The 16191-nt window shown below is 40.1% G+C and overlaps 1 long non-coding RNA gene and 1 other non-coding gene across 2 annotated transcripts; one reads left to right on the forward strand and one right to left on the reverse strand.

The window, feature by feature from the left end:
- The first annotated feature begins 4812 nt into the window (after window positions 1-4812).
- On the forward strand, window positions 4813-4919 carry LOC118706622. Its single transcript, XR_004984078.1, has one exon. It is a non-coding gene; the product is annotated as a U6 spliceosomal RNA (small nuclear RNA).
- A 4321-nt stretch (window positions 4920-9240) lies between these two features.
- Window positions 9241-15561, reverse strand: LOC118706569. The gene is made up of 3 exons (XR_004984056.1): window positions 15428-15561; window positions 10183-10355; window positions 9241-9748 (listed from the first exon to the last, which is right to left on the reverse strand). It is a non-coding gene; the product is annotated as an uncharacterized LOC118706569 (long non-coding RNA).
- Between the last annotated feature and the right edge of the window lie 630 nt (window positions 15562-16191).

Raw genomic sequence — 16191 nt, forward strand, 5'->3', positions numbered from 1 at the left:
GACTCAACAAGGGCTGAGTCACATATGTTATTGCTTGTTGGGAATGGCTAAAGGCATTTCCCCAAACCTGAAAAGGATGCATTAAATTGATTGTTTGCTGCCAGACAGCTCAGGGCATCTTAATCTACATGTTGTTGCCTCCTACTGGCCAAACACCTAAACAGCTGCAGGCAATTCCCTGTTCTGACAATGGGACTCAGTAGACAAAACCCTATCCTTTGAAGTGTATATCTCCACCTTGCCTTGGGACAAATTGTGTTAACAAAAAGCAAGGGGACCTGAGACAAGGAGAACTTAGTTTCTTTAACTAGACTCCTCTGACCCCCAATGCCTTTTGAAATTATCTTTTGTCTCTGGACGCTTACTTAAGTTACACACATCCTTTCTCCAAATTGTTGAACTCTTCTTAATGCTGGACAAGAACCCCGGCTCTCAACCACTGAGCCAAATCAGCCAAGCAAGTGAGCTTCTTTTGCTCAAGAAAAACTCAGGATGTTATTAGAAGGTACTTACTTGCAACTAGTAGATAAATATATCTTAAAAATCTAACACACATATAGTAATTATAGACAACAAAACTGCATTATAAGCATTAAACTTGCTTAGAGACTAGATCCTAATTGTTCTCACCACTGAAAGAAATGATTCATTATGTGACATGACAGTGCAACATGGCAATTTTGTTGTAACATAAATTTATCAAATCACTAGGTTATACAAGTATACTTTGGAGATATTGGCAGTTTTGTTCCAGACCATGGCAATAAAGTGAATATCACAATTAAATGAGTCATCTGCAATGTTTGCTATCCAAGTCCATGTAAAAGTTATATTTACACAATACTGTAGTCTATTAAATGTGCACTCACATTATGTCTTAAAAATGTACATACCGCTGAGACCGGTTTGGCTCAATGGATAGAGCGTCAGCTTGGGGACTGAAGGGTCCCGGGTTCGATTCCGGTCAAGGGCATGTACCTTGGTTGTGGGCATATCCCCAGTAGGGGATGTGCAAGAGGCAGCTGATCGATGACTCTCTCTCATCGATGTTTCTAACTCTCTATCTTTCTTCCTTCCTCTCTGTACAAAATCAATAAAATATATTTTTAATAAATAAATAAATAAATAAAAATAAATTTTAAAAAATAAAAATGTACATACCTTAATTTAAAATACTTTATTGCTAAAAATAAAGTGCCCATCTTTATTCATCAATCAGACTAAGAAAATAATCCTGTGTGCAATTGTATTTTTTTAAATACTGAAGAATAAATTTAACCAAGATGGTAAAAGACCTGTACTCGGAAATGTATAAGAATCTGAAGAAGATACAAATAAAAGAGAGACCCAAGATGGTGGCCTAGGTAAACACAGGTAATTTCCACCTCCCACAACCACATCAAAATTACAACTAAAATACAGAACAACCATCATTCAGAACTGCCTGAAATCTGGCTGAATGGAAATCCTCAACTAGAGAAGTAAAGAAAGCACACTACCAGTAGAGACTGGTAGGAGAGTGGATGCCTGGAACAGGCTTATCCAACACCCATACGTGGCGTTTTTGTCAATTGGGAGGTATATCTCTGCTGCAAAGGACTCCCTTTAGGCGTAAGGGGTCCCAACCCTCACCAGCTCTCCAGCCCATAGTTTCAGAGATGGAAAGAGAAGTCCTCATAACTTCGGGCTGGGAAAGTGGCTGAGTGACACAGAAGCAATTGGAGCCTCAGGCAGTTCCTCTTAAAGAACCAGCACTTGAACTTACATGGACTCACTCCCTCTGAGCTCCAGAGCTGGGGCAGCATATTGAGGGGGTTCAGGGGCATACGGAGAGGAACTAGATTGTCTAACATCAGAACAAGACCTCAGGAGAGGCTTTCTCCCAGACAAGGGTGCTCACAGGGGTCATTGTTCCCACACTGAGACCTCACCCATTGCAGAGATGACAGCCATATCTGAGTTTCCATCAGCCGAGCTCACACTGTTTGCCCCACCCTGTTAATTCCCTGAGACTCCGCCCATGCAATTTGTAGCCACACCCAAGCTGTTTGCAGCAGCCTTTCTGTATGAATGACCTATCCTGGCTCAGGCTTTCAGACTTTCCTAAAATCTCTCAAATAAGCAGTAGTTGCTGTCAGCGTGCCCCATGCCTATCAATAAGTGGCCCAAAACAGCTTGGCCTTGCCTGGGCGCTTCTAAGCCCAACACAAGTAACAATCATCTGCAGATATCTCTGTGGTTCCTACTGGTTCTACCCCAAACAGTGACTGACTTTTCACCTCCTAGGAGGCCCCAGAGCCAGTGCTCCCGGTGGACAGCTTCAGACCACAGTAGATTATAACTCTACACATCCACAAGCGTCACACTCAAGGGGCAGACTCAGTGAGCACCAAAGCCCCATTGAAGCAAGTCCTGGCCTATAGGGGTGTTTCCCGCACAGTAGCTCTCCCACTGTAGTTGCAACTGGTCCTCACAGCCAATTGGCCTGGAGGCCAGTTCCTCCCAGTGACTCCAATAGCAATCAAGGCTCAACTACAATAAGACTGTGCTCCAAGCCCACACAGGGTTGCACCTAGAGCGCCTAGCTCAGGGGACTGGGGAGGCTATGCCACTGGGCCCTACAAGACACCTACTATACAAGGCCAATTCCAGGAGACATTCCGTAGCAGCTCTACCTAATGTGCAGCAACAAAGAAGCAGCCAAAATGCAGAAACAAAGAAACATATCACAAATGAAAGAACAGAAGAACTCTCCAGAAAAAGAACTAAATGAAATGGTAGCAAGCAAACTACTAGGTCAGCGGTCACCAACCTTTCAGACCTCACTAACCACCAGTGGTCCGAGGACCACCAGTTGGCAACCTCTGTACCAGATATAGAGTTCAAAACAATGGTTATTAGGTTGCTCGGGGATCTTAATGAGAGCTTCAAGGGACTTAGTGAGACTTTCAAGGATCTCAGTGAGAATTTCAAAGACGTGAAAAAGGACCAGTCAGAAATGAAGGATGCACTGACTGAAATAAATAAGAATTTACAGGGCTTCTATAGGAGAGTAGAGGATTCTGATAATCAAATAAATAATTTGGAATATGAGAAAGCAAGAAAACACCCAATCAGAAGAGCAAAAAGAAAAAAGAATCCCCAAATATGAAGATAGTGTAGGAGCCTCTCAGACAACTTCAAGTGTAACAACATTCACATTATGAAGATACCAGAAGGAGGAGAGAGAGAGAGAGAGAGAGAGAGAGAGAGAGAGAGAGAGAGAGAGGAGTAAAATATTGAAAATGTTTTTGAAAAATTAATGACAGAAAACTTCCTATACCTGGTGAAAGAAGCAGACTTACAACTTCAGGAATTTCAGAGAGTCCCAAAAAAGAGGAACCCAAAGAGGATCCCACCAAGACACATAATTAAAATTCCAAAAGTTGTAGGGGAGGTTGGGGGAAGGTCAATTGGTAGGGAGTGGGGGGGGGGGGGGAAGAAAGGAGGCATATGTGCTACTATTTGTAATACTTTAAACAATAAAATAAAATATAAAAATAAATAAAATCCCAAAAGTTAAAGACAAAGAGAGAATTTTTTAAAAAAGAGCAACAGAAAAGCAGTTAGTAAGAAGGGGGGAAAAAGATCAAATATATGAAAAATAAAATGGCAATAAGTACATATCAATCAACAATTGAATCTAAAAATAAACAAACAAGGCATCTAATGAACAAAATAAAATGCTGAATAAAATAGAACCAGAGGCATAGAAACATGGAACAGACTGATAAATCTCAGAGGGAAGGGGGAGGAGCAAGAAGAGATTAACCAATGAACTTCTTTGCATATTTACCTATGGAAACAGATAATAGGGTGGTGAAGGCCTGGGGTAGGATGGGAACTGGGTAGAAGGGGGCAATGGGGAGTAAAAAGAGGAGCATCTTGCAGAAACTAGTTTGGCTCAGTGGATAGAGCCTCAGCCTGTGGACTGAATGGTCCTGGGTTCAGTTCTGGTCAAGGGCATGTATCTTGGTTGTGGGCACATCCCCATAGGTGTTTGTGCAAGAGGCAGCTGATTGATGTTCCTCTCTCATCAATGTTTCTCTCTATACCTCTCTCTTCTGCTCTGTAAAAAAATCAATAAGATATATTTTTTTAAAATAAAAGAAAAGAAGATACAAATAAATGAAAGTATATAGCATGCTCATAGATAGAAAGAATTAACTTCATTAATATGACCATACTACCCAAAGAAGTCTATAATCCCTATCAAGGCACCATCGGCGTTTTTCATAGAACTAGGACAAATATTCCAAAAATATATGTGGAGCCACAAAAGACCCAGAATGGCCAAAGCAATATGGAGAAAAAAGAACAAAGTTGGAGGTATCATTCTACATAATATAAAAGTATACTACACGGCATATTAATCAAAATCGCGTAGTATTGGCATAAAAACAGACATATAGATCAATGGAAAAAAGAGAGAGAGCCCAGAAATAAACCAAATGGTCAATTAATATGTGACAGAAGATGCAAAAAAGATACAGAGGGTTAAAGACAATCTATTCAATAAATGGTGTAGGGGAAACTGAACAGATATATGCCAAAAAATAAATTAGACTACTTTTTTACATCATATATAAGAATAAACTTAAAATGAATTTAAGATTTATTGATATATGTAAGATATAAAACTTTTTTAAAATAGGCTGTAAACTCTCTGATATTAATTGTAGCAATATTTTTTCTGATATATCTCCTCAGGCAAGGGAAACAAAATATAAAAAATAAACAAATGGGACTATATCAAACTAAAAAGGTTTTTCAGTGCTCGCTTTGGCAGCACATATACAAAAATTGGAACAATACAAAAAAGATTAGCATGGCCTCTGTGCAAGGAAAACACACAAATTCATGAAACATTCCTTATTAAAAAAAAAAAAAAAAAAAAAAAAAAAAAGTTTTTCACAGTAAATAAAACCATCAACACAATGAAAAAACAACCCACTACATGAGAGAACATATTCACCAATGATACATCTGATAAGGATTTAATATACAAAATTTATTTTTAAAAAAACACTTATAAAACTCAACACACACACACACACACACACACACACAAAAAGATCCAATTTAAAAATGGGCAGAGGCTCTGAATACACACTTCTCCAAAGAGATCATACACCAAGACTACTCTCTGTGCTTCCTGGACTTGTAAATCTATTTCTTTCACCAAGTATGGGAAATATTCTGTCACTATTTCTCCAAATAGGTTTTCAATATCTTGCTCTCTCTCTCTTCTCCTTCTGGCACCCCCAGTAGTGTGAATGTTGGTACACTTGAAGTTGTCCCAGAGACTCCTTACACTATCTTCATATTTGGGGATTCTTTTTTCTTTTTGCTTTTCTGATTGGGTGGCTTTTGCTTCCTCATATTTGAAATCATTGATTTGATTCTCGGAATCTTCTAATCTACTGTGGAATCCCTGTAAACTCTTCTTAATTTCAGTTAGTGTGTGCTTAATTTCTGATTGGCCCTTTTTCGTGTCTTTGAAATTCTCACTAAGATCCTTGAAATTCTTGCTAAAATCTTTGAAGATCTCACTAAGTCCCTTGAAGCTCTCCTTAAATCCCTTGAAGTTCTCATTAAGATCTTTGAGCAACCTAATAACCATTGTTTTGAACTCTGTATCCATGCTTCCATTTCTTTCTTCGAGACATACATGTTTCTTTGTCTCTGCATTTTAGCTGCTTCCCTCTGTTTGTTTCTACACATTAGGTAGAGCTGCTATGTCTCCTGGAATTGGTAGAGTGGCCTTGTGTAATAAGTATCTTGTAGGGCCCAGTGGCTTAGAATCCTCAGTCACCTGATCTGGGCACTCTAGGTGTGCCCCTGTGTGGGCTGTGTGCAAAGTCTTGTTGTAGTTGAGCCTTGATTGCAATTGGAGTCACTGGGAGAAATTGGCCTGGAGGACCAGCTGCAACTACAGTGGGAGAGCTACTGTGCAGGAAACAGCCTTATAGACCAGGACTTGCTTCAGTGGGGCTTTGGTGCTCACTGAGTCTGCCCCTTGAGTGTGACGCTTGTGGATGTGTAGAGTTGTAATCCGCTGTGGTCTGAAGCTGTCCACCAGGAGCCCTGGCTCTGGGGCCTCCTAGGAGGTGCAAAGTCAGCCATTGTTTGGGGCCATGCAGCAGAAGCTACAGAATGATCTTCAGATGTCTGCTATTTGTATTGGGCTTGGAAGCCTCCAGGCATGACCCAGCTGTGAAATAAGGTAGACTGGTGCTAGTGCCAGGTCATGGGCCTCTTATTGATATGTATGGGGCATGCTGATGTCAGCTGCTGATTGTTTAAGAGATTTTAGGAAAGTCTGAAGCCTGAACCAGGACAAGTCATTCGTATGAAAAAGCCACTGCAATCAGCTTGGATGCAGCTGCAAATTGAATGGGGTGGGGCCTCAGGGAATCACCAGGCAAACAGTATAAGCCAGGCTGATGGAAACTCAGATATGGCTACCAGTCAGCTCTGTGGCAGGGGAGGTCTCAGCACAGGAACAATGACCCATGTAAGCACCCCCATCAGGGAGAAAGCCACCCCCGAGTTTCTGCCCCCATGCCAGACAATCCAGTCCCTCTCTGAATGTCCTAAGTTCCTTTCAAGCCTCTGCCCCAGCACTGGAGTCCAGAAGTATCGAATCCAAGTAATTCATGTGCCAGGCCTTTAAGAGGAACTCCCTGGGTCTCCAGCAGCCTCCGTGTCACTCAGCCACAATCCCTTCTGGTTTTCACAGCCCGAAGTTACAGGGACCTCTCTTCCCAGTACTGAAACCCTGTGCTATGGGGTCTGGTGTGAGTCTGGGACTCCTAGCACCTCACAAAGGCCTCTGCAGTCACAATCTCTCTCCCGATTTAAAAACAAAACAAAACAAACAAAAAAAACCATCAACTCAATGTCGGACTAGCCATTCTGCACCTCTGCCCCTCTTACCAGTCTCTCTGTGCTTTCTTCTTTACTTTTCTAGTTGTAGGACTCCCATTCTGCTAGATTTCAGGTGGTTCTGAATGATGGTTGCTCTGTGTTTTACTTGTAATTTTGATGTGGTTGTGGGAGACAGTGTTTACTTATGCTGCCACCTTGATTCCCTCTAGTCATTTCTCTGTTCAAAATCTATATAATTTTATTAACCAATGTCGCCCCAGTAAATTCAGTAAAAATTTAAATAAATAAGTAAGTAAGATGAGGTATTCCTGTATTCCTTAAACTGACACAATGTTATATGTCAACTGTGGCTCAATTTTTGTAATGGTTTAAAAAAAAAAAAACAGGAGTAAATTTGAAAGCTTAAAACTTATTTTGTTTTGTTAATTGCAAGAGAGTCTCACCTTCAGAGAACTGACTCTCAAAAATAAGATTTGAGCCAAAGCCGGTTTGGCTCAGCGGTAGAGCGTCAGTCTGCGGACTGAAGGGTCCCGGGTTCGATTCCGGTCAAGGGCATGTACATTGGTTGCAGGCACATCCCCGGTGAGGGGTGTGCAGGAGGCAGCTGGTCGATGTTTCTCTCTCATCAACGTTTCTGGCTCTCTATCTCTCTCCCTTCCTCTCTGTCTCTGTAAAAAAAATCAATAAAATATATTTTAAAAAAATAAAAATAAAAATAAGATTTGATGCATATGAGCATGACCAATGGACACAGACAATAGCGGGGTGGGGACACGTGCTGGGGAGCAGGAGCGGGCAGGGAGAGGTCAATGGGGGGAAAAGGAGACATATGTAATACGTTCAACAATAAATAACAATAATAATAATGTACATATATTTAAAAGCTAAACCCACAACATTTGGTTATTATGTTCAAGGTTCTAATTGGTGGAGGAAAAATAGTAGTTCCTCGCTGTGGTCTTGTGTAGGTGCCAGAACTGAAAAATATCAGCAAAACAGGTATATTGTCTTCTTTTAAGAAGTCAGCAACATATGGGCCTGTATTCATTATCTAGTGCTATGAAAAAATGATCCAAAAACTCAGTGGCTTGAAACAACATTTATTATCTCTCAGTGCTCTTACAAAGCTGAAGTCAAGGTAGCAGGTGGGGCTGTGGTCTCATTGGAAAGTTTGACTGGGAGAGGCTGCTCTTCCAGCCACATTCACAAGGTTGTGGCAGGATTCAGGTCTTCACAGGCTGTTGGCCAGAGACTGCCCTCCATTCCTTCCACATAGGCCTCCCCAACATGCAGCTCATGTCCTCAACAAGTGAAAACCAAGGCAAACAAGGAGATGATCTTGAAGACAAGAGTTCAGCATTCTCCCAAGAGTCACCTGAATAAACCACTTTCCTTTTGCACCAGAATAAAAATAAATAAATAAATAAAAGACAAATGAGACAAGCCAGGGAGAGAACACAGCAGAAGTCATAGGCTTCTTGTAATCTAACTTCAGAAGAGACACCAGGTAAATAGAAGGGACACTTCTAATGAAAGACTCAGTAAAATATAACCTGAAACAATGGAACAGACATCAATACATTAGTGGAGAGAGAAAAAGAACCAGTAACCAGAAGGCTTAGTGAGGATAAATACCAGATGGAGAGGCTCAGCTTGAACAAAGGGGTCATATTGATTGAAAGAGTGGTCCTTATGTGATGAGAATTAGATTCTGTATGGATCAGCTGCTCTCATAAGGAAAGAGTAATGAGACCTAGCCAGTTTGATTCAATAGTTAGAACATGAGCCTCCAGTCTGAAAGGTCATGAGTTTGATTCCAGTCAAGGGCAGATACCTTGGTTGCAGGCTTGATCCTCAATTCTGATCAGGGTGCATGTGGGAGGCAACCAGTCAATGTGTCCCTCTCACATCAATGTTTCTCTTTCTCTCTGTCTCTCCCCCTCCCTTCCATTTTTCTCTTTTAAAAAATCAATGGTAAAAAAATATCCTCTGGTGAGGATTAGCAAAACAAAAAATAAATAATAAAAGAATAATTAATTCCGGTTCAGCCTCCAGGGGCTTACTCAGTTAGAAGTTCTATTTTCAGAAGCAGAGGATAAGCCCATGATTTAATCTCACCATGTAAAATCTAGTAAGTGGTTGAAAGAAGGTGAAGGGATCAGCCAAAGAACATATATTCATAACTCATAGACACAGACAGCAGTGTGGTGATGACCAGAGGGAAGGGGGTGAGGGCTAGGTGGAGGTGGGAAAAGAGTGGGGAGAGGGAGAAATGGGGACATCTATAAACATCAACAACAAAAAATAAAGTTTAAAAATAAAATCTGGTAAATATATTTATCAAACAAACAAAAAAGTACATCACTAGGTCCAGTCCACACTCAAGGTGAGCGGGTCACACAAAGGGAGTGAGAATACCAGAAGATGGGACCATAGAGAGCCATGTTAGAAGCTGCCTACCACAGGGCCCAATACTTAATCTATTTAGTGTTTAGTGTTAAGCAAAACTATTGAGCGATTTACGAAAAGACCAGATATACTTTTTTGTGTAGTTTTCTCAGGAGGCAAGAGATTTTCTAAGTGTCATGTGTGATATGCATGTTTAGCCATGATGAGAATTTGGATAACTTAAGGTGGACTTAAAGTTTTACTTATCTACTTCCTTCTTCTCTTTTTCTACTTCCTTCTTCCTTTTCCACTATCCTCCATGACTTCTGGCTTTGCTCCTGGAGGGTCTTCCTTGTTCATTCCTCTCCAAAAATATGTATTAGGTGGGCATAAGAGATGAAACCTTTGGGGAGGGAGGGTTGACTTCCTCCTAGGATAGATTTAGAGACAGATATTTCAAGATTTGAACAATCATAGGCAATTATATTGTAATCCATTTTCAGTAGCAATTTTCCACCGAGGCACCTTTTTATACACTGGCTGGTATTCTATCTCACTCATTTGTTTCCACCGCTTTGCTCACCCATTTCTGAACATGAAAACAGGTTTTTTACTTCCTTTCAAGAGTAAGCACAATTGCCATTTCTGCTAGTTCATGATAATTAGTCTTTTATCTTCATCTCGTGCCTCATTAATAGCACAACAGCCATCACTGATTGCTATTAAATCAGGGCATCCCTCAGTATTGTGAACCAGGTCCCTCCCAGGAGACTGGGCTCAGTCCATTGGTAGTATCAGTTCATGGCCACCTCCATCCTCTCTTTCCTTCACCCTCATCATGAAGAAGACATGCAGTGCACTCACCACACAGCTTCTAAAACATCAGCTGGATGACCAGAGCCAATCTTCCTGTGAAAAGTGAAGAGGCAGGTGTCCTGAGTGTGGCAGGGCCTTGTCCAGGTCACCAACCAGCTAGTAAAGACTCTTAATTAAGAGTCTGCAGCTGCTGTCCAGGTCATGGATGTTGGCCATCTCAACTGGGAAGTGATGTTGAAGAGAAAATAATTAATCCAAGAGGTATTTAGGAAGTAATTTAGAATTCTTTCTAAATAACAGATACTTTTTCAAGTACTTTGAACTCTTGACAACACTCATTAAGGTTGAATTCCTATCTCTTCTTTACGGAACAAGAGCACTGAGTGACAAAGAGTTTTATAATTCAGGTCACTGAGGTTCGGCACCCAACCCAAACGTTCTGATTCTGAAGCCTGTGTCTTTCACCATCATGCTATCGTGCTCAATTATCTGCTTGCCATACAGTGAAGGTTGCCCACTTATTTACATGCCTTCCACCTGTACTCACTTACACACGTACACACAATCATACACAAATACACCCACATCTATAGTAAATTGGTAGATGGGAACAACTGAGACATAGATAGATACCCCCAGAGTGGACCAGGCCAGAAAATGCCAGATCAAATAAATAAATAAATAAATAAATAAATAGCTACTCTCTCTGGCCCAAATGGAAACCCCTTATCCATTAAACAGTCCATCAGTCCTTGCAACCATGACTCTGGATTCATTCTGTCTCTATAGATCAGTCTATTCTTATTCACAATAACCAAAAGGTGGAAGCGACACAAATGTCTATCAATGCTACGAAAAATGTCTGCTATTTTGCTGCCTGTGGCTTCTTCTAAGATTTTTATGGTTTCCCACCTTATGTTTCAGTCCTTTATCCATTTTAAGTTTATTTTTGTGTATAGTGTAAGTTGGTGGTCTAGTTTCACTTTCTTTTTTTGCAAGTATCTGTCCAGTTTTCCCAACACCATTTATTGAAGAGACTGTCTTGAATCCATTGTATGGTCTTGCCTTGTTTGTCAAATATTAATTGTGCATAATGCCTTGTGGCCGTTTCTGGGTTCTCTGCTCTGTTCCACTGGTCTATATGTCTTTCTTGTGCCAATTTTGAGAACAATGGATTTGTAGTATAGCTTGGTATCTGGTATTGTGATTCCTCCCACATTGTTCTTCTTCTTCAAGATTGCTGCACTATTCAGTCTTTTTTTATTCCTGATGAATTTGTGGAATAAAAATTTTGGTCTCAGAAGTATGCCGTTGGTATTTTAATGGGGATTGCATTAAATTTATAGATTGCTTTGGGTAGTATGGAGATTTTAATGATGTTGATTCTACCAATTCATGAACATGATTTGTTCTTCCATTTGTTCATGTCTTCCTCTATCTCTTTTTTCAGTGTTCTGAAATTTTTTGAGTCAGGTCCTTTATCTCCTTGGTTAAGTTTATTCCTAGGTATTAAAAAAAAAAAAAAAATTGTGCCAAAACTGGTTTAGCTCAGTGGATAGTGTCGGTCTGCGGACTGAAAGATCCCAGGTTCGATTCCGGACAAGGGCATGTACATTGGTTGAGGGCACATCCCCAATAGGGGTGTGCAAAAGGCAGCTGGTCGATATTTCTCTCTCATCGATGTTTCTAGCTCTCTATCCTTCTCTCTTCCTCTCTGTAAAAAAATCAATAAAATATTTTTTAATAAATAAATAAATAAATAAATTTGTGGCAATGGTAAATGGGATTGCTTTTTTAATTTCTCTTTCTGTGAGTTCCTTATTGGTATGTAAAAAGCCATAGACTTCTGTGTGTTTATTTTATATCTTGCTACATTGCTGAATTCATTTATTAAGTCTAATAGTTTTTTGATGGAGTCTTTGGGGTTTTCTATGTACAATGTCATGTCATCTGCAAATAAGGACAGTTTTACTTCTTTTCTAATTTGGATGTCTTTTATTTCTTCTTCTTGTATTATTGCATTGGCTATATTTCCAGTACTATGTGGAACAGGAGTGGTGAGAGTGGGCATCCCTGTCTTCTGTCTGTTCTTAGTGGAAATGGTTTTAGTTTTTACCCATTGAGTACGATGTTGGCTATGGGTTTGTCATATCTGGATTTTTTTTATGTTGAGGTATGATCCTTCTCTTCCCACCTTGCTGAGGGTTTTTATCAAGAAAGGGTGTTGGATTTTGTCAAATGCTTTTTCTGCATCAATGGATATGATTATATGGTTTTTATCCCTCAGTTTGTTTATATGGTGTATCACACTTATTGATTTGCAAATATTGTACCATCCTTGCATCCCCAGAATAAATCCCACTTGGTAATGGTGTATGATTTTTCTAATGTAATGCTGGATTTGATTTACTAGAAATTTGTTGAGGAATTTGGCATCTATGTTCAGGAGAAACATTGGCCAGTAATTCTCTTTCTTTGTATTGTCTTTATCTGGTTTTGGGATTAGAGTAACTGTGGCTTTATAGAAAGAGCTTGGAAGTGCTCCTTCTCTTGAATTTTTTGGGATGGTCTGAGGAAGATAGGTTTTATTTCTTCTTTGAATGTTTTTATAAAATTCCCCTGTGAAGCCATCTGGTCCAGGGCTTTTGTTTGTTGGAAGATTTTTGATTACTGCTTCAATTTGCTTCATAGTTACTGGCCTATCCAGATTTTTTTTATTCCTCCCAGATGAGTTTTGGAAGGTCATATTTTTTTTAAGAATATGTCCATTTCTTTTAGATTCACCAGTTTGTTGGAGTAGAGTTGCTCATAGTATTTTTTTTTTTTTTACAGTACTTCATATTTCTGTGGGGTCTGCTGTTATTTCACCTCTTTGATTTCTGATTTTGTTTATTTGGGTCCTCTCTCTTCAATTCTTGGTGATCCTGGCTACAGGCTCATCAATCTTGTTTATCCTTTCAAAGAACCAGCTCTTGGTTTCATTGATCTTTTTTTTTTTTTTAATATATTTTATTGATTTTGTACAGAGAAGAAGGGAGAGAGATAGAGTTAGAAACATCGATGAGAGAGTCATCGATCAGCTGCCTCTTGCACACCCCCTACTGGGGATATGCCTGCAACCAAGGTACATGCCCTTGACCGGAATCGAACCCGGGAACCTTTAGTCCCCAAGCCGACGCTCTATCCATTGAGCCAAACCGGTTTCGGCTTCATTGATCTTTTGTTTTGTTTTTTTGTTTTTGTTTTTGTTTTTGTTTTTTGTCTCTATGTCATTTATTTCCACTCTGATCTTTATTATTTCCTTCCTTCTGCTCACTCTGGGCTTTTCTTGTTGCTCTCTTTCTAATTCTTCAAGTTACAGAGTTAGATGGTTTATTATCAGTTTTTCTTGTTTTTGGAGGTAGGTCTGTAATGCTATGATCTTCCCTCTCAGTACTGATTTCATTGTGTCCCAAAGATTTTGGATTATTGTATTTTCATTGTCATTTGTTTCAGGGATATGTTTTATTTCTTCTTTGATCTCTCTGGTAACCCACTCCTTGTTTAATAGTATGCTATTCAGCCTCCAAGTGTTTGAATTTTTGTGATTGTTTTTATTGTAGTTGATTACTAATTTTATGCCATTGGGATCTGAGAAGATGCTTGATATGATTTCAATCCTCTTGAATTTGGAGAGACTTTGCCTATCTCCCAAAAAGTGGTCTATCTTAGAAAATGTCCCATTTGCGCTTGAGAAGAATGTATATTCTGTAATTTTGGGGTGGGATGTTCTAAAGATGTTGATTAAGTCTATCTGATCTATTGAGTCATTTAGAATTGAAGTTTCTTTGCTAATTTTTTATCTAGAGGATTTATCAAGTTATGTTAATGGGGTATTAAAGTCTCTTATTATGATTGTGTTGCTGTCACTCTCACTCCTGATAACTTCCAGAAGTTTGTGTGTGTTTTTTAATGTATTTGGGTGTTCCTGCATTGGGTGCATAAATGTTTACCAGAGTTATATCCTCTTATTGTATCAATCCATTTAGAATTATGAAGTGGCCTTTCTTGTCTCTTATTATAGTCTTCACTTTGAGGTCTATTTTATCAGATATAAATATTGCTACCCTAGCTTTTTTTTTTTTTTTTTTTTTTTTTTTTTTTTTTTTCGTTTCCATTTGCCTGATAGATATTTTTCCATCCCTTCACTTTCAGTCTGTGTAAATCCCTTGCTCTGAGGTGGGTCTCCTGTAGACAGCATATATATACAATTTACAATAGCTAAGATTCGGAAACAGCTTAAATGCCCATCAGCATATGAGTGGATTAGAAAACTGTGGTATTATACATCTAAACTATGGGATACTATGCTGCTATATAAAAGAAAGAATTCTTACCATTTGCAACAACATGGATGGAACTGGAGAGCATTATGCTAAGTGAAATAAGCCAGTCAGTGAAAGAAAAATACCACATGATCTCACTCATTTATGAATAATAAAGAGCATTATAAACTGATGAACAAAAATAGATACAGAGGCAGAGAAGCATTGAATAGACTGTCAAACGACAGCGGAAAAGCTGGGGATGGTTGGGGGGCAGAGGGGGAGATAAGAGATCAACTGAAGGACTTGTGTACATGCATATAAGCATAACCAATGGATGCAAGATGTTGGGAGTGGGGTGAGGGCATGTGCCGGGGGGTAGGGGAGGCTGGGGGAAGGTCAATTGGGGGTGGGGGAAGGGGGAAGAAGGCATATGTACTACTAATTGTAATACTTTAAACAATAAAAGAAGAAATAAAAATGCCTATCAATGGATGAGAGCATACACAAAACGTGGTCTAGCTATATACAATGGGATATTATTCAAGACATAAAAAAGAAGGAAGCTCTGGTATATGGTACACTATGGATGGTTCTTGAAAGCATGCTCAGCTAAAGAAGCCAGACACAAAAAGCCACAGAGTATGTGTTGCCACAGGGTTTTTAAAAGCCTCAGATAACTGTGATGTCATATAAGCAAAGCTTTCGAACCACTGCCTTACACTCTACAATAAGAGATGTATGCCCAGGCCATGGAGAGAAGGTCAGAGAGAGAACTCTTTGGTTTCCAAACCTGCTTCAGGTCACCCTGAGCAACTTGGGCGGCCCACTTATTCTGCTAAGCTCATGTGACCTTCTCAGGCTGGAGTTGAGAGAAGAGCTAAGCCCTTTTTTAATTTCTTTTTCTTTGATCTGAGTCCTTGGTCAGAGGGAAGAAAAATAAGTGGACTCAGGAGTCTGAGAGAGCTGCCACTTTTGAGCCAACTTACTTCACTTTTCTAACCCTGTTTTCTCTATGCAGCCTCACAGTCATCAGCACAAAAGTTGCCATCCTTCAAAAGCTCGGAGTGGGTGCCTGAGAAACAAGAGCTGCTGGCCTAGGCTCCCCTTTCTATTGCAAGCTCAGTGGTTTGCAAAATGTTAATGCGTTCCGAAAGGGAAGGAACTCTTGGTAAACATGGGCGTCTTCCCTGATGGTGGCTGATAAAATCCCGTCCAACAAGATACCAACTAAGTCTTGTCTTGTCAGGTGCCCAGGGAGCCTGGAATGACAAGAAGTTGCCACGTCTTTCAGCAACACCGCCTCCTTTCATCACAATGAGTTCTCACTGCTGCAGCTCCACAGGCAGAGGGCGCCTCAGAGGTCAGGACGTGAGGTTCAAATGGAACCATGGGCTGGTGACACAAATGAAAACAGAGGCATTGAGCAAGGAAAGGGATCAATTGGTGCAAAGATGAGCTCATGCATGTGTCCAGAGGGTGCGCATGAACTCTTTGGGCAGATGGCCATTCTCTGGCAGTGTGGGAAAGCAGGGCACGCCTGTAAATTCACAGAAAAGTGGTGCCCAAGAAGCAAATGTATGCTCAATGAAGCATCTCCTCTCCCCTTCCTGCAGAACAATCAGAGCGGCTGAGCAGCTTGGGGACAGGGCACCCTCACCCACATTTGCTTGAGAAATAAGTTTCTCTCAGGTTTGGGGTGTCATTGCTGAATGTAATTGTGAACAGTGTCTTCCCTATCTATCTGGGCATC

The sequence above is a fragment of the Pipistrellus kuhlii genome, unplaced genomic scaffold (genome assembly GCF_014108245.1).
Source record: "Pipistrellus kuhlii isolate mPipKuh1 unplaced genomic scaffold, mPipKuh1.p scaffold_m20_p_52, whole genome shotgun sequence".
NCBI classification, from domain to species: domain Eukaryota; kingdom Metazoa; phylum Chordata; class Mammalia; order Chiroptera; family Vespertilionidae; genus Pipistrellus; species Pipistrellus kuhlii.